The sequence below is a fragment of the Oncorhynchus masou genome, chromosome 2 (genome assembly GCF_036934945.1).
Source record: "Oncorhynchus masou masou isolate Uvic2021 chromosome 2, UVic_Omas_1.1, whole genome shotgun sequence".
Lineage (NCBI taxonomy): Eukaryota > Metazoa > Chordata > Actinopteri > Salmoniformes > Salmonidae > Oncorhynchus > Oncorhynchus masou.
Window position 1 is genome coordinate 33571794 of NC_088213.1, and position 15140 is coordinate 33586933.

Here is a 15140-nt window from a genome sequence, read left to right on the forward strand (position 1 = left end):
TGGAGACACTCTGGCCTGGAGACACTCTCCCTGGAGACACTCTGGCCTGGAGACACTCTGGCCTGGAGACACTCTGGCCTGGAGACACTCTCCCTGGAGACACTCTCCCTGGAGACACTCTGGCCTGGAGACACTCTCCCTGGAGACACTCTCCCTGGAGACACTCTCCCTGGAGACACTCTGGCCTGGAGACACTCTCCCTGGAGACACTCTCCCTGGAGACACTCTCCCTGGAGACACTCTGGCCTGGAGACACTCTGGCCTGGAGACACTCTCCCTGGAGACACTCTCCCTGGAGACACTCTCCCTGGAGACACTCTGGCCTGGAGACACTCTCCCTGGAGACACTCTGGCCTGGAGACACTCTGGCCTGGAGACACTCTGGCCTGGAGACACTCTCCCTGGAGACACTCTCCCTGGAGACACTCTCCCTGGAGACACTCTGGCCTGGAGACACTCTCCCTGGAGACACTCTCCCTGGAGACACTCTGGCCTGGAGACACTCTGGCCTGGAGACACTCTCCCTGGAGACACTCTCCCGGAGACACTCTGGCCTGGAGACACTCTCCCTGAGACACTCTCCCTGGAGACACTCTGGCCTGGAGACTCTCCCTGGAGACACTCTGGCCTGGAGACACTCTCCCTGGAGACACTCCCTGGCCTGGACTCTGGCCTGGAGACACTCTCCCTGGAGACACTCTCCCTGGAGACACTCTCCCAGGCGCCACTCTGGCCTGGAGACACTCTGGCCTGGAGACACTCTCCCTGGAGACACTCTGGCCTGGAGACACTCTCCCTGGAGACACTCTGGCCTGGAGACACTCTGGCCTGGAGACACTCTGGCCTGGAGACACTCTCCCTGGAGACACTCTGGCCTGGAGACACTCTGGCCTGGAGACACTCTGGCCTGGAGACACTCTCCCTGGAGACACTCTCCCTGGAGACACTCTGGCCTGGAGACACTCTGGCCTGGAGACACTCTGGCCTGGAGACACTCTCCCTGGAGACACTCTGGCCTGGAGACACTCTCCCCTGGAGACACTCTGGCCTGGAGACACTCTGGCCTGGAGACACTCTGGCCTGGAGACACTCTGGCCTGGAGACACTCTGGCCTGGAGACACTCTGGCCTGGAGACACTCTCCCTGGAGACACTCTGGCCTGGAGACACTCTGGAGACACTCTGGCCTGGAGACACTCTGGCCTGGAGACACTCTGGCCTGGAGACACTCTGGCCTGGAGACACTCTCCCTGGAGACACTCTGGCCTGGAGACACTCTCCCTGGAGACACTCTGGCCTGGAGACACTCTCCCTGGAGACACTCTGGCCTGGAGACACTCTCTCTGGCCTGGAGACACTCTCCCTGGAGACACTCTGGCCTGGAGACACTCTCCCTGGAGACACTCTCCCTGGAGACACTCTCCCTGGGCCTGGAGACACTCTCCCTGGAGACACTCTGGCCTGGAGACACTCTGGCCTGGAGACACTCTGGCCTGGAGACACTCAACCTGGAGACACTCTGGCCTGGAGACACTCCCTGGCCTGGAGACACTCTGGCCTGGAGACACTCTCCCTGGAGACACTCTCCCTGGAGACACTCTGGCCTGGAGACACTCTCCCTGGAGACACTCTGGCCTGGAGACACTCTGGCCTGGAGACACTCTCCCTGGAGACACTCTCCCTGGAGACACTCTCCCTGGAGACACTCTGGCCTGGAGACACTCTCCCTGGAGACACTCTCCCTGGAGACACTCTGGCCTGGAGACACTCTGGCCTGGAGACACTCTGGCCTGGAGACACTCTCCCTGGAGACACTCTGGCCTGGAGACACTCTGGCCTGGAGACACTCTGGCCTGGAGACACTCTCCCTGGAGACACTCTGGCCTGGAGACACTCTCCCTGGAGACACTCTCCCTGGAGACACTCTGGCCTGGAGACACTCTCCCTGGAGACACTCTGGCCTGGAGACACTCTGGCCTGGAGACACTCTCCCTGGAGACACTCTGGCCTGGAGACACTCTGGCCTGGAGACACTCTGGCCTGGAGACACTCTCCCTGGAGACACTCTCCCTGGAGACACTCTGGCCTGGAGACACTCTGGCCTGGAGACACTCTGGCCTGGAGACACTCTGGCCTGGAGACACTCTCCCTGGAGACACTCTGGCCTGGAGACACTCTCCCTGGAGACACTCTGGCCTGGAGACACTCTCCCTGGAGACACTCTGGCCTGGAGACACTCTGGCCTGGAGACACTCTCCCTGGAGACACTCTGGCCTGGAGACACTCTGGCCTGGAGACACTCTCCCTGGAGACACTCTGGCCTGGAGACACTCTGGCCTGGAGACACTCTGGCCTGGAGACACTCTGGCCTGGAGAAATCCAACTTCTCCTCCTGATTTACAGCTATTCACAGTTACCTTACAGTCATAGTAGTAACACATCCCTCCAAATGTCTCAGAGACTCGCACAGGTTTATTAAACTTTCCCAGCAGGCCTCAGGTGCTTGTCTGTAGGATGCGTAAGAGTGGAGGGGAGAGGAGGCTGGGAGCCGGCCAGCACTCTCCCAGTCCCAGGCCTGAGCTGCTGTACTCTGCCTCACTCTGCTTCTGCCCACACAGGATGGGTGGAGCCTGGGCCGGCCAGGCCTCTGCTTCCATGCAGGAGTTTGGGGAAAGGGGAGGAGCATGGAGGGCTAGCTGGCTACCTTCCTTGTCTCGGGGGCCGGTGCGATCTGCGGTAATTGAGATTGATTGGATGTTATTTTTCCTCTTGCAAATGTAGTCCATTAGCTTGGCACATGCATAATCAGTTTAGAGCGCAGTTAGCTGAATGTAATCATGTTCCTCGGTGTCTGCTCGCACAAAATCCACTCCAGATGCCGCTTGGCCGCGGAAAGAGAGGAAGAAAGTGCCGTCACTATCACATGGGGAATCTTTAACCAAGAAAGCCCCGACACCCCTCCCTCTGTCCTGGCCCTGCTCTATTAAACACACAACTGTATAAACTCTCCCATAGACACACACACAACTGTACAAACTCTCCCATACACACACAGACTGTGTACGGCGACTGCCTACCTTACCCCCGAAAACAGACCTTCAGAGCAGATCACATGTTCTCAAGTCTGAGCTGCTAAGACTAACGCGTTGCTGACTGGGACCCAAGCCCGGCCCACTAACCAGAGCAAAGCATCTGTATCTTGGACGCCTCTCCTCTCCTTATTTTCCCCTCCAGTGCGATTCAACTGGATAACTGAGCGGTTAGGAAAGAACATGTCTGAAAAGCATAAATAGGAGCAAAATGTGTGTAATGTAAATGAAGGGATTAGCTGCTACATGGAAATGCATGAAGGTGTTTCAGTGAGGATCCAACTCAGCACAGGCACCCTGCTCCTCTGCCCCAGACTACACACTGACCTCCCATTAATGATCATAATTATCAGGATCGATTCCAAATCCTCCTGACCATCAGAGGAGAGGGGAAACCATCATCATCGTAACGAATAAGTAATGGTTTCACTCCAGAAAGGATTGTTTTTTATTATCAAATAAAAGTGGAGAGAGTAATTTGGAGTTAAAGTCACAGGGGAGCATTTAATCGCTGTTGTGATCCGATCCGTCATGGCCCTTTCATCTGCCAGCCGATCAGCCCAACCTCAGTCCTGTCAGGAGACAGACACTCACCACCACCACCAGACAGCAGTTAGAGGAGGGGAGGGGGGAGACAGACAGACACTCACCACCACCACCAGACAGCAGTTAGAGGAGGGGAGGGGGGAGACAGACAGACACTCACCACCACCACCAGACAGCAGTTAGAGGAGGGGAGGGGGGAAACAGACAGACACTCACCACCACCACCAGACAGCAGTTAGAGGAGGGGAGGGGGAAACAGACAGACACTCACCACCACCACCAGACAGCAGTTAGAGGAGGGGGGACAGACAGACACTCACCACCACCACCAGACAGCAGTTAGGGGAGGGGAGGGGGAGACAGACAGACACTCACCACCACCACCAGACAGCAGTTAGAGGAGGGGAGGAAACAGACAGACACTCACCACCACCACCAGACAGCAGTTAGAGGAGGGGAGGGGAAACAGACAGACACTCACCACCACCACCAGACAGCAGTTAGAGGAGGGAGGGGGAGACAGACAGACACTCACCACCACCACCAGACAGCAGTTAGAGGAGGGGAGGAAACAGACAGACACTCACCACCACCACCAGACAGCAGTTAGAGGAGGGGAGGGGAGGACAGACACTCACCACCACCACCAGACAGCAGTTAGAGGAGGGGAGGGGGAAACAGACAGACACTCACCACCACCACCAGACAGCAGTTAGAGGAGGGAGGGGGAAACAGACAGACACTCACCACCACCAGACAGCAGTTAGAGGAGGGGAGGGGTGAGACAGACAGACACTCACCACCACCACCAGACAGCAGTTAGAGGAGGGGAGACAGACAGACACTCACCACCACCACCAGACAGCAGTTAGAGGGGGGGGGGAGACAGACAGACACTCACCACCACCACCAGACAGCAGTTAGAGGAGGGGAGGGGGAGACAGACAGACACTCACCACCACCACCAGACAGCAGTTAGAGGAGGGGAGGGGGGAGACAGACAGACACTCACCACCACCACCAGACAGCAGTTAGAGGAGGGGAGGGGGAAGACAGACAGACAGACACTCACCACCACCACCAGACAGCAGTTAGAGGAGACACTCACCACCACCACCAGGGAGGGGGAGACAGACAGACACTCACCACCACCACCAGACAGCAGTTAGAGGAGGGGGGGGGAGACAGACAGACACTCACCACCACCACCAGACAGCAGTTAGAGGAGGGGAGGGGAGACAGACAGACACTCACCACCACCACCAGACAGCAGTTAGAGGAGGGGAGGGGGAGACAGACAGACACTCACCACCACCACCAGACAGCAGTTAGAGGAGGGGAGGGGGGAGACAGACAGACACTCACCACCACCACCAGACAGCAGTTAGAGGAGGGGAGGGGGAGACAGACAGACACTCACCACCACCACCAGACAGCAGTTAGAGGAGGGGAGGGGGGAGACAGACAGACACTCACCACCACCACCAGACAGCAGTTAGAGGAGGGGAGGGTGGAGACAGACCGACACTCACCACCACCACCAGACAGCAGTTAGAGGAGGGGAGGGGGAGACAGACAGACACTCACCACCACCACCAGACAGCAGTTAGAGGAGGGGAGGGGGGAAACAGACAGACACTCACCACCACCACCAGACAGCAGTTAGAGGAGGGGAGGGGGAGACAGACAGACACTCACCACCACCACCAGACAGCAGTTAGAGGAGGGGAGGGGGAGACAGACAGACACTCACCACCACCACCAGACAGCAGTTAGAGGAGGGGAGGGGGAGACAGACAGACACTCACCACCACCACCAGACAGCAGTTAGAGGAGGGGAGGGGGAGACAGACAGACACTCACCACCACCACCAGACAGCAGTTAGAGGAGGGGAGGGGGAGACAGACAGACACTCACCACCACCACCAGACAGCAGTTAGGGGAGGAGGACACTCACCACCACCACCAGGAGGGGGGACAGACAGACACTCACCACCACCACCAGACAGCAGTTAGAGGAGGGGAGGGGGGGGGGACAGACACACACCACCACCACCACCAGACAGCAGTTAGAGGAGGGGAGGGGGGACAGACAGACACTCACCACCACCACCAGACAGCAGTTAGAGGAGAGGAGGGGGGGACAGACACTTACCACCACCACCAGACAGCAGTTAGAGGAGGGGAGGGGGGAAACAGACAGACAGACACTCACCACCACCACCAGACAGCAGTTAGAGGAGGGGAGGGGGAGACAGACAGACACTCACCACCACCACCAGACAGCAGTTAGAGGAGGGGGGAGACAGACAGACACTCACCACCACCACCAGACAGCAGTTAGAGGAGGGGAGGGGGAAGACAGACAGACAGACACTCACCACCACCACCAGACAGCAGTTAGAGGAGGGGAGGAGGGAGACAGACAGACACTCACCACCACCACCAGACAGCAGTTAGAGGAGGGGAGGGGGAGACAGACAGACACTCACCACCACCACCAGACAGCAGTTAGAGGAGGGGAGGGGAGACAGACAGACACTCACCACCACCACCAGACAGCAGTTAGGGGGAGGGGAGGGGGAGACAGACAGACACTCACCACCACCACCAGACAGCAGTTAGAGGAGGGGAGGGGGAGACAGACAGACACTCACCACCACCACCAGACAGCAGTTAGAGGAGGGGAGGGGGAGACAGACAGACACTCACCACCACCACCAGACAGCAGTTAGAGGAGGGGAGGGGGAAACAGACAGACACTCACCACCACCACCAGACAGCAGTTAGGGGAGGGGAGGGTGGAGACAGACAGACACTCACCACCACCACCAGACAGCAGTTAGAGGAGGGGAGGGGAGACAGACAGACACTCACCACCACCACCAGACAGCAGTTAGAGGAGGGGAGACAGACAGACACTCACCACCACCACCAGACAGCAGTTAGAGGAGGGGAGGGGGAGACAGACAGACAGACACTCACCACCACCACCAGACAGCAGTTAGAGGAGGGGAGGAGGGAGACAGACAGACACTCACCACCACCACCAGACAGCAGTTAGGGGAGGGGAGGAGAGGGGGGAAACAGACAGACACTCACCACCACCACCAGACAGCAGTTAGAGGAGGGGAGGGGGGGACAGACACTCACCACCACCACCACCAGACAGCAGTTAGAGGAGGGGAGGGGGGGACAGACAGACACTCACCACCACCACCAGACAGCAGTTAGAGGAGAGGAGGGGGGGACAGACACTCACCACCACCACCAGACAGCAGTTAGAGGAGGGGAGGGGGGGACAGACACTCACCACCACCACCAGACTGCAGTTAGGGGAGGGGAGGGGGGAAACAGACAGACAGACACTCACCACCACCACCAGACAGCAGTTAGAGGACAGGAGGGGGGAAACAGACAGACAGACAGACAGACAGACAGACAGACAGACAGACACTCACCACCACCACCACCACCAGACAGCAGTTAGAGGAGAGGGGGGGAACAGACAGACAGACAGACAGACACAGAGAGGGAGAGGGAGACGGAGAGAGGCTCGTTTAGACAGAGATACTCTGCTAATTATCATGGCTGGCCTGTGATTGTTCAGTAATAGTGCTCAGTGGGAAAGGTTGCAGCGGTTCCAGGAAGAGCTGGGATTTACTGGTACTACCGCTCTAATAAAGCGTTCGCTGCACATCCTGGGAGACAGCCCATTCCCCTGTACACACACACACACACACACACACACACATACACATACACATACACACACACACATACACACACACACACACACACACACACACACACACACACACACACACACACACACACATACACACACACACACACACATACACACACACACACACACACACACACACACACACACACACACACACACACACACACACATACACATACACATACACACACACACACACACACACACACACACACACACACACACACACACACACACACACACACACACACACACACACACACACACACATACACACACACACACACACATACACATACACATACACATACACATACACATACACATACACACACACACACACACACACACACATACACACAAACGCGCACCCCCTTTACAGCAATCACCTTTACAGAGGCTAGGGGGAATAGCTACACGTGGCTGTACAGATCACATTCGTTAGTACATAGTGCAGGTCATATGATATTGTGTAGCTCGGGTGCAAGTGGGTGGTAGCCGGCGTAATGTAAAGCTGAGGAAGTGTTTAAATTGTGTGTGGGGCCTCCTTACACTCCCTCAGTCAACACAGCAATGATCCAGAACCCCCTTCCCCCTCCCCCTCCACCCTCCCACCTTCCTCTGTCTGTAGCCTGCCTGCAGGGTGGTGAACTCTGGGCTGCATTGCCTAAACAGAACTCAATCACTCCAGAGGGTGGGTGTGACCACAGGACTCTCTCTGAGGAATAGAGCTCAGAGGATCAGTCTATGATTGGCTGTAGTGGCTATCAGTCAGTCTCTGAGGGGTGTGGTATCAGAGCAGAGAGGGAGGGTTCGGGACTTAGTGTTTGGCAGTGTGTTGGAATTTCACAAGTCCTCCAGCTCCCACCTCGGAGAAGGCCATGCGCTGACCCGTGGCCCAGCTGCTGCACTGCTGCTGCTGATTGGGAGTGCATCTGCCCCTCTGTGGGTGTTTCCAGGGCCAGCACAGAGCGAGAGGGAGGGAGAGAGGCGCCCAAGCAGGGTAGGCCCAGCTTTATTTGAGCCTTTTTCACAAGCTGTTTACCTAGATTGACGAATAGAATGGCTAAATGGGCCCTGGCCTGTACTCCCTCCCTCCTCACTGTGTGTCTGGTTAGAGATAGGGACGTGTCCAGCACTGCGTCATGTATCTGCAGGCCCACAGAGGAAGGGCCAGAGGGGGGAGGAGTGGGATGTTATGTTTCTGGTTCAGTCGGGAGTTGGAGTTCTTGGTTATTGTGTTAATGGTTGTTTGTTTTGACTTTAGTTTTTTTCTTTGGGCAGCCGGACAAGAGCAACTGAGCACGCTCCTGCCGGTGTGCAAGGAAGCCGTTGATCCTATTATCTGTTGCCTGATCAGCAGAAAAGGCAGATTGGCGGCTGAAGGAGAGGGTTAGGGGAGGACCCAGGGAGAGGAGGACTAGAGCAGCTCAGTGCTCACTGTATACTAGAGGGGGAGTTAGTATAGTTTTAGGAGGTATGTTTGGTGTTGTCAGTGTATACTAGAGGGGGAGTTAGTAGAGTTTTAGGAGGTATGTTTGGTGTTGTCAGTGTATACTAGAGGGGGAGTTAGTAGAGTTTTAGAAGGTATGTTTGGTGTTGTCAGTGTATACTAGAGGGGAAGTTAGTAGAGTTTTAGGAGGTATGTTTGGTGTTGTCAGTGTATACTAGAGGGGGAGTTAGTAGAGTTTTAGAAGGTATGTTTGGTGTTGTCAGTGTATACTAGAGGGGGAGTTAGTAGAGTTTTAGAAGGTATGTTTGGTGTTGTCAGTGTATACTAGAGGGGAAGTTAGTAGAGTTTTAGGAGGTATGTTTGCTGGCACAATTTGATTGGCTGCTGTCCGATTCAAAATGTAATTTGTTAAATGAAGAGTTGATGCGCTGCACACTTTTTTTAATAGCATCATTTTTTATATTTGGGCTTGTGGAGGTTTTCAAGCCCAACCCTAGATCTACAGGTCTAACCCTCCCTCCTCCTCCCTCCCTTCCACCTACAAACAGGACTTACTGACACCCCTATCACACACCAACACACCCGCATCCCTCTTTCACTCTCCCTCTGTCTCATTCTTTTTCCTTTTTCCCTCTTCCTCTCCTCCACCTTCCATTTCTCTCCTCCCCCTTCCATTTCTCTCCTCCCCCTTCCATTCCTCTCCTTCCCCTTCCATTCCTCTCCTCCCCCTTCCATTCCTCTCCTCCCCCTGCCATTCCTCTCCTCCCCCTTCCATTCCTCTCCTCCCTCTTCCATTCCTCTCCTCCCCCTTCCATTCCTCTCCTCCCCCTTCCATTCCTCTCCTCCCCCTTCCATTCCTCTCCTCCCCCTGCCATTTCTCTCCTCCCCCTTCCATTTCTCTCCTCCCCCTTCCATTCCTCTCCTCCCCCTTCCATTCCTCTCCTCCCCCTTCCATTCCTCTCCATTCTTTGTCTCCTGAAAATTAATAAACAAGGCAAATACCCGTCACCCACAAAACAAACCAATACAGATTGTAGGCCAGTGGGTGGTCTTGTATTGGGCTCTGCTTAAGGTTAAATATCTTTAATCCAACCAGGCTGGAAAACTAAATATTCTCCCTAGCCAAATCCTCTTTCTGCACTCCCCAACACCGCCACCCCTCCTCATACTCCTCCCTCATCTCTTTCTCTATTCTCCCCTTAGTCTTCTCTCTCTTTATAGTTGCCCGCTCTTCACTTTGGGGCAAGACGTTTGTTGTTTATGCTCTAGTTAATTTATTCCCTCTTCACTTTGGGGCAAGACGTTTGTTGTTTATGCTCTAGTTAATTTATTCCCTCTTCACTTTGGGGCAAGACGTTTGTTGTTTATGCTCTAGTTAATTTATTCACTCTTCACTTTGGGGCCGTTTGTTGTTTATTCTAGTTAATTTATTCCCTCTTCACTTTGGGGCAAGACGTTTGTTGTTTATGCCCGAGTTAATTTATTCACTCTTCACTTTGGGGCAAGACGTTTGTTGTTTATGCTCTAGTTAATTTATTCACTCTTCACTTTGGGGCAAGACGTTTGTTGTTTATGCTCTAGTTAATTTATTCACTCTTCACTTTGGGGCAAGACGTTTGTTGTTTATGCTCTAGTTAATTTATTCACTCTTCACTTTGGGGCAAGACGTTTGTTGTTTATGCTCTAGTTAATTTATTCCCTCTTCACTTTGGGGCAAGACGTTTGTTGTTTATGCTCTAGTTAATTTATTCCCTCTTCACTTTGGGGCAAGACGTTTGTTGTTTATGCTCTAGTTAATTTATTCCCTCTTCACTTTGGGGCAAGACGTTTGTTGTTTATGCTCTGGTTAATTTATTCACTCAACAGGGTTTCATAAAACAGCTTATATAGGATAAACACAGGGTCTCACCATAAAAATAGAGCAAACAAATCTAACTTTCTCTCTACTTCCCTAGTCATGACGGACCAACCGTAAGACTGAGAGCTGTACTTTTCAACATGATGAGAGGAGGAATTATTGAGAGCGCAATTACATCTTACAGAATCAACTTCCTGTGCCGAGCCTGACGAGAGGGTCTCCTTCTCTATCATCTAATCAGTGTTTTACCCTGCCACTGCCAGCCTCAATCTTGTAAAGATGATATTACAGACATATCAGCCATAGTCCTACCCCCCCCCCACACACACACACACACACACCATTCCCCATCCCAGAGATAACCGGGAGATTGCATCCCCTTCCTTGTCTTCAAAAAGACCAGATAAGAGACACATTTAATCAGCAGGCTCTATAATTTGGTGTTAACTTTGCACATATTTGCTAGTCAAAGTGCAGTGAAATGACAGGCCAGGTGGATGGTGTCTCTCTGTCTATCGTGGCCTCTCCTCTCCAGTCTCTCCTGGGGCCATCTGGCTGGCCAGTCCGTAGCCAGGATGACCAGGAGAGTAAGTGCAGTCGATGGGCAGGTAAACGCTGCCTTGATGAGGCCTGGACCGGAGCTCCTCTGGATCTGTGTGGCTCCTAAGCTGAGGGGATGGAGAGAGAGGCAGGCTGGCTTACCGGCTCACCGCCATCAATACATCAGTGGTTTAGCGACCAGATTAACAGCCTGCGAGTGGTCAGGGCCACAAAACTGCTCAACTCGCCTCTCTATTCAGTGGGGCTGTGGGGCAGGCAGGGGGGTGAGGGGGAGTAGGGACAGGGGGGATCTCAGTCATCAGGATGAGCACACAGGGAGCCCTGTCTGTTTAGGTTTGGGCTGCCGAGGAGAGTCTGGGGACAGATAAATAGCAGGAGTGCAATGGAAATGTGGACCTAGCTGTTTGAATTTCACTCCCATTACCTTGTAACACCCCACTAGTGAGTTTAAATGGGTATTTGATGGGATAAGTCTAATGCTGGTGGTATGCATTTTATTTGATATATTAAAGGGACGCTTCAGGATTTTGCATGCAGTTTTAAGGAAGTTGCTAACTAGTGTTAGCACAAATGCTAAATAGCGTTAGTGCAATGACTGGAAGTATATTTTAACTGCTAGCATGCTAGTAGATGCCATAGACTTTGGTAACAGCTAGCATGCTAGTATATACCATAAACTTCCAGTCATTGTGCTAACGCTAGTTAGTATTGGCTTTTGAAACTACCTCTAACTTCCTTCATACTGGCTGCAGAGACGTAAACATTTTATCCATGAGTTCATCTTACTCTGGGGCAGTAGATAAAGGGCTTATTGCCAACATCCCAAAGTGTCCCTTTAATATTCAGAACTAGTCTAACATTAGACAATTCTCTCTATGGGCATTTCTTCTTTAAAGATGGGAACTCACCGAGCCAACCCCATAGCCCAAACACAATTGCTGGGGAGATTTGAACTCCTAACCTAGAGATCCTCAAGGCCTTAGTTCCATAGTGTGGGGATAAAAAGTAAACCCCACCCTCCCCCATGGCGATGACTGTCCATCCAAGTGGCGTATGTTTGGCCTAATTGCTGTGTTCTGGAGTCCAGCGTTAGGACTGGGAGCTGTAAATCTATCAGTGTTATGGGGGCAATGTTTTCTCCAGATGTAGACGAAAGATTTCATCCCTTTGTAATTAAGCAGTGTAGCCCAGGGTGTCATATGGTTTTTATTGGGGCATTCTGGGAAAAATCATTTCGCACCTTGTTTTCTCATCATGCCCTTTATTGTTGTATAAAAGGAGGGATAAAAGAGAGAGAGGAGATTTTTAAAAAGGAAAGAAAATAAAATCTGAATTTCTATATGGAAATGACTGGGTATTGATTTAGGAGTCAGAGGTGGGAAGGAGAGGGGGCAGCACAGGGGCCAATCAGAGACTTTCTCAGACAGAAAACTGTAAGAGGAAATAAAAAGATTCAATTAGAATACAGAGAATTTTCACAAATGTTATCGTTTCCTCCTGGTGTCTCAGTTTCCACCTGTGCTCTACTTTAAACTCATTAAAGGAATGAGAGAGGGAGGGAGAGAGAGAAAGGGAGGGAGGGAGTGCACAGAGTTAGGGGTTAGGGACAAGAACGCTGTTCAACTTCTCAAGGACAGTGATAGTTTATAGCCTTCACATTCCCTCATAACAAAGTGATGCCTGGAATAAAGAACACTGTGTAGAAACAGCATTGTCCCTGACTCCCCATAAGCGCCACCCTCTTGCCATCATCACCAGTCACCCCCACCTCACCCTTTTTTGTTTATGTGGCAAACTTAGGGGTCAAACTTTCCGAGGTGAGTGTTTTTTTTACTAGTCACAGCTGGTTAAAGCGCGATAGAGAGGGATTGGACCTTTGTTCAAAATAAGTGGTTTCACACATTTGTATTTTATAAAGCACTTTTCAATCTCTGGGTGATTTACGGAGCTGTGCTGTCCTGTTGGAGGGCCTCTCTCTCTCTGTTCCCTGTGAGCACAGATCAGAAATACAGACAGCAGAGGAAGTCTTCACCACAGCCTCTCCTCTCCTCTCAGCTCCTCTCAGCTCCTCTCCTCTCAGCTCTTCTCCTCTCAGCTCCTCTCCTCTCAGCTCCTCTCCTCTCAGCTCCTCTCCTCTCAGCTCCTCTCAGCTCCTCTCCTCTCAGCTCCTCTCCTCTCAGCTCTTCACAGCTCCTCTCCTCTCAGCTCCCTCCCAGATCCCAGGACTGCTTCCAAATCACTGAGAACTATTCCTCATCTCCTTCCTCGCCAGTCCCCGTGCCAGGCCCACAAACCCCACTTTATAACGCCACCACATTCAATCAACACCAGACCTAAAATTAGGGCCCGCTGAATGATTCAAACGTGAATCCTTCTTTCAAATGGCCTATCTCTGTCACTACTTAGGAATGTCCTTAATTTATGCTTGTACGGTTGGAATGGTCTTGTTGGAGTAATTAGAACCATAAGGACTCTGTGCTACTGTATAAACGGGGTCTCTTGGAGCCAGTACGTTTACGTGCCATGAGAGTCGATTGCTAAATCTGGTTTGCAAATTATGATTCAAATCATCAATATATTAATTTAAGCAACTGAACGGAGAGTCTAGTTTAATGAGTTATGTGAACCAGGCTTTATTAAATATTTGTTTATGTTGCACGGGAGAGTGGTGTATATTAGTTCTTGCAGTGGCGTGTCCCAATGGGCCCAGATCTCCATGAACACAATCCCTGCTTTTGTTCTCTCCACTGTTCCTCTGATGCACCTCCTGTGTCTCCAGACTGCTCTTCCCAACATCATTTCACAGATGAGTTATGAGAGCACCGGTCTGTGTTGTAGATGATTCCCTCCATATTGCCAGCTAATATCCCCCTCCTTTAAGTCAGGATGCAGTTACTGGCCTCCGTGGTCCCTACAGGGACGGCCTTTGTTCCTGAATGGCTGGGAACAGGAATCTCTCTCTCTACATTAGATGTTTTTCCTTCTTTATGAAAAATAAATGTAGCCCCTTTTTATTCTTCTTAGACAAACCTGACGGGGGTTTCTTCTCAGTTCTTCCATTTCATAGTGCTGCAATAGGCACCTTTGAACTTTCGAAAAGATGAAATGTTAGAATGACGGGAGTTTATGGGATCAAAACAGAATATCAGATTGAATCAAGTCGGGATTCTAGGAGTGACGAGACAAATGATTACAAATCCCTCAGTACATGAAACAACCCTCCAAAAACCTGATCGTTCTCAGGACGTGCTGTCTGTCCAGTGATTTCCTGCCGGAGAGTGGGTTTTAACACACCTCGTCTCTTTCACTCCAAATGGGGCTTATCATTCAATTTTCCTCCATTTCCGGCTATTTGTGGCCTCATTTTCAGTTTGCTCTATCATGGTGGACTCACTGACACAGAACAGGTTGGAACAATTTGTGACATCCCTCTAGAATCACCTTTGATCATTGGCATTCTTTGATTGGTCATTTTATGTGTGTTAGTAGAGTGGACTGTAACACCATTAGGTGATATTATATATACTGTAGGCTGCATGGCCTCAGAGGCCACTTATATACACAGCATATTACACATGTAGAGTAAATAACAATGGAAATATGGTGTGTCTGAGTTTTGAAGTTCATTTGGCGGATATACCAGTAAATTCTAGGGATAGATTACTGTAGATTACTACCTGTAAATCGTGCCGTTTGGTGTGAGAGCCGCCCTGCCCGTACATCTGGAGGGCCGTTTAGTACCTTTCAAAGAAGAGCCCCAGAAACAGAGTATTCCCCGTATTCAACTGAACTTTGAAATCATTAAACATGATGAAGCCATCTCCGCAAAGTCAGGGGTTTATATACGAAAATCAAACGCCATCTGCCATCTCTGATCAGAGGCAA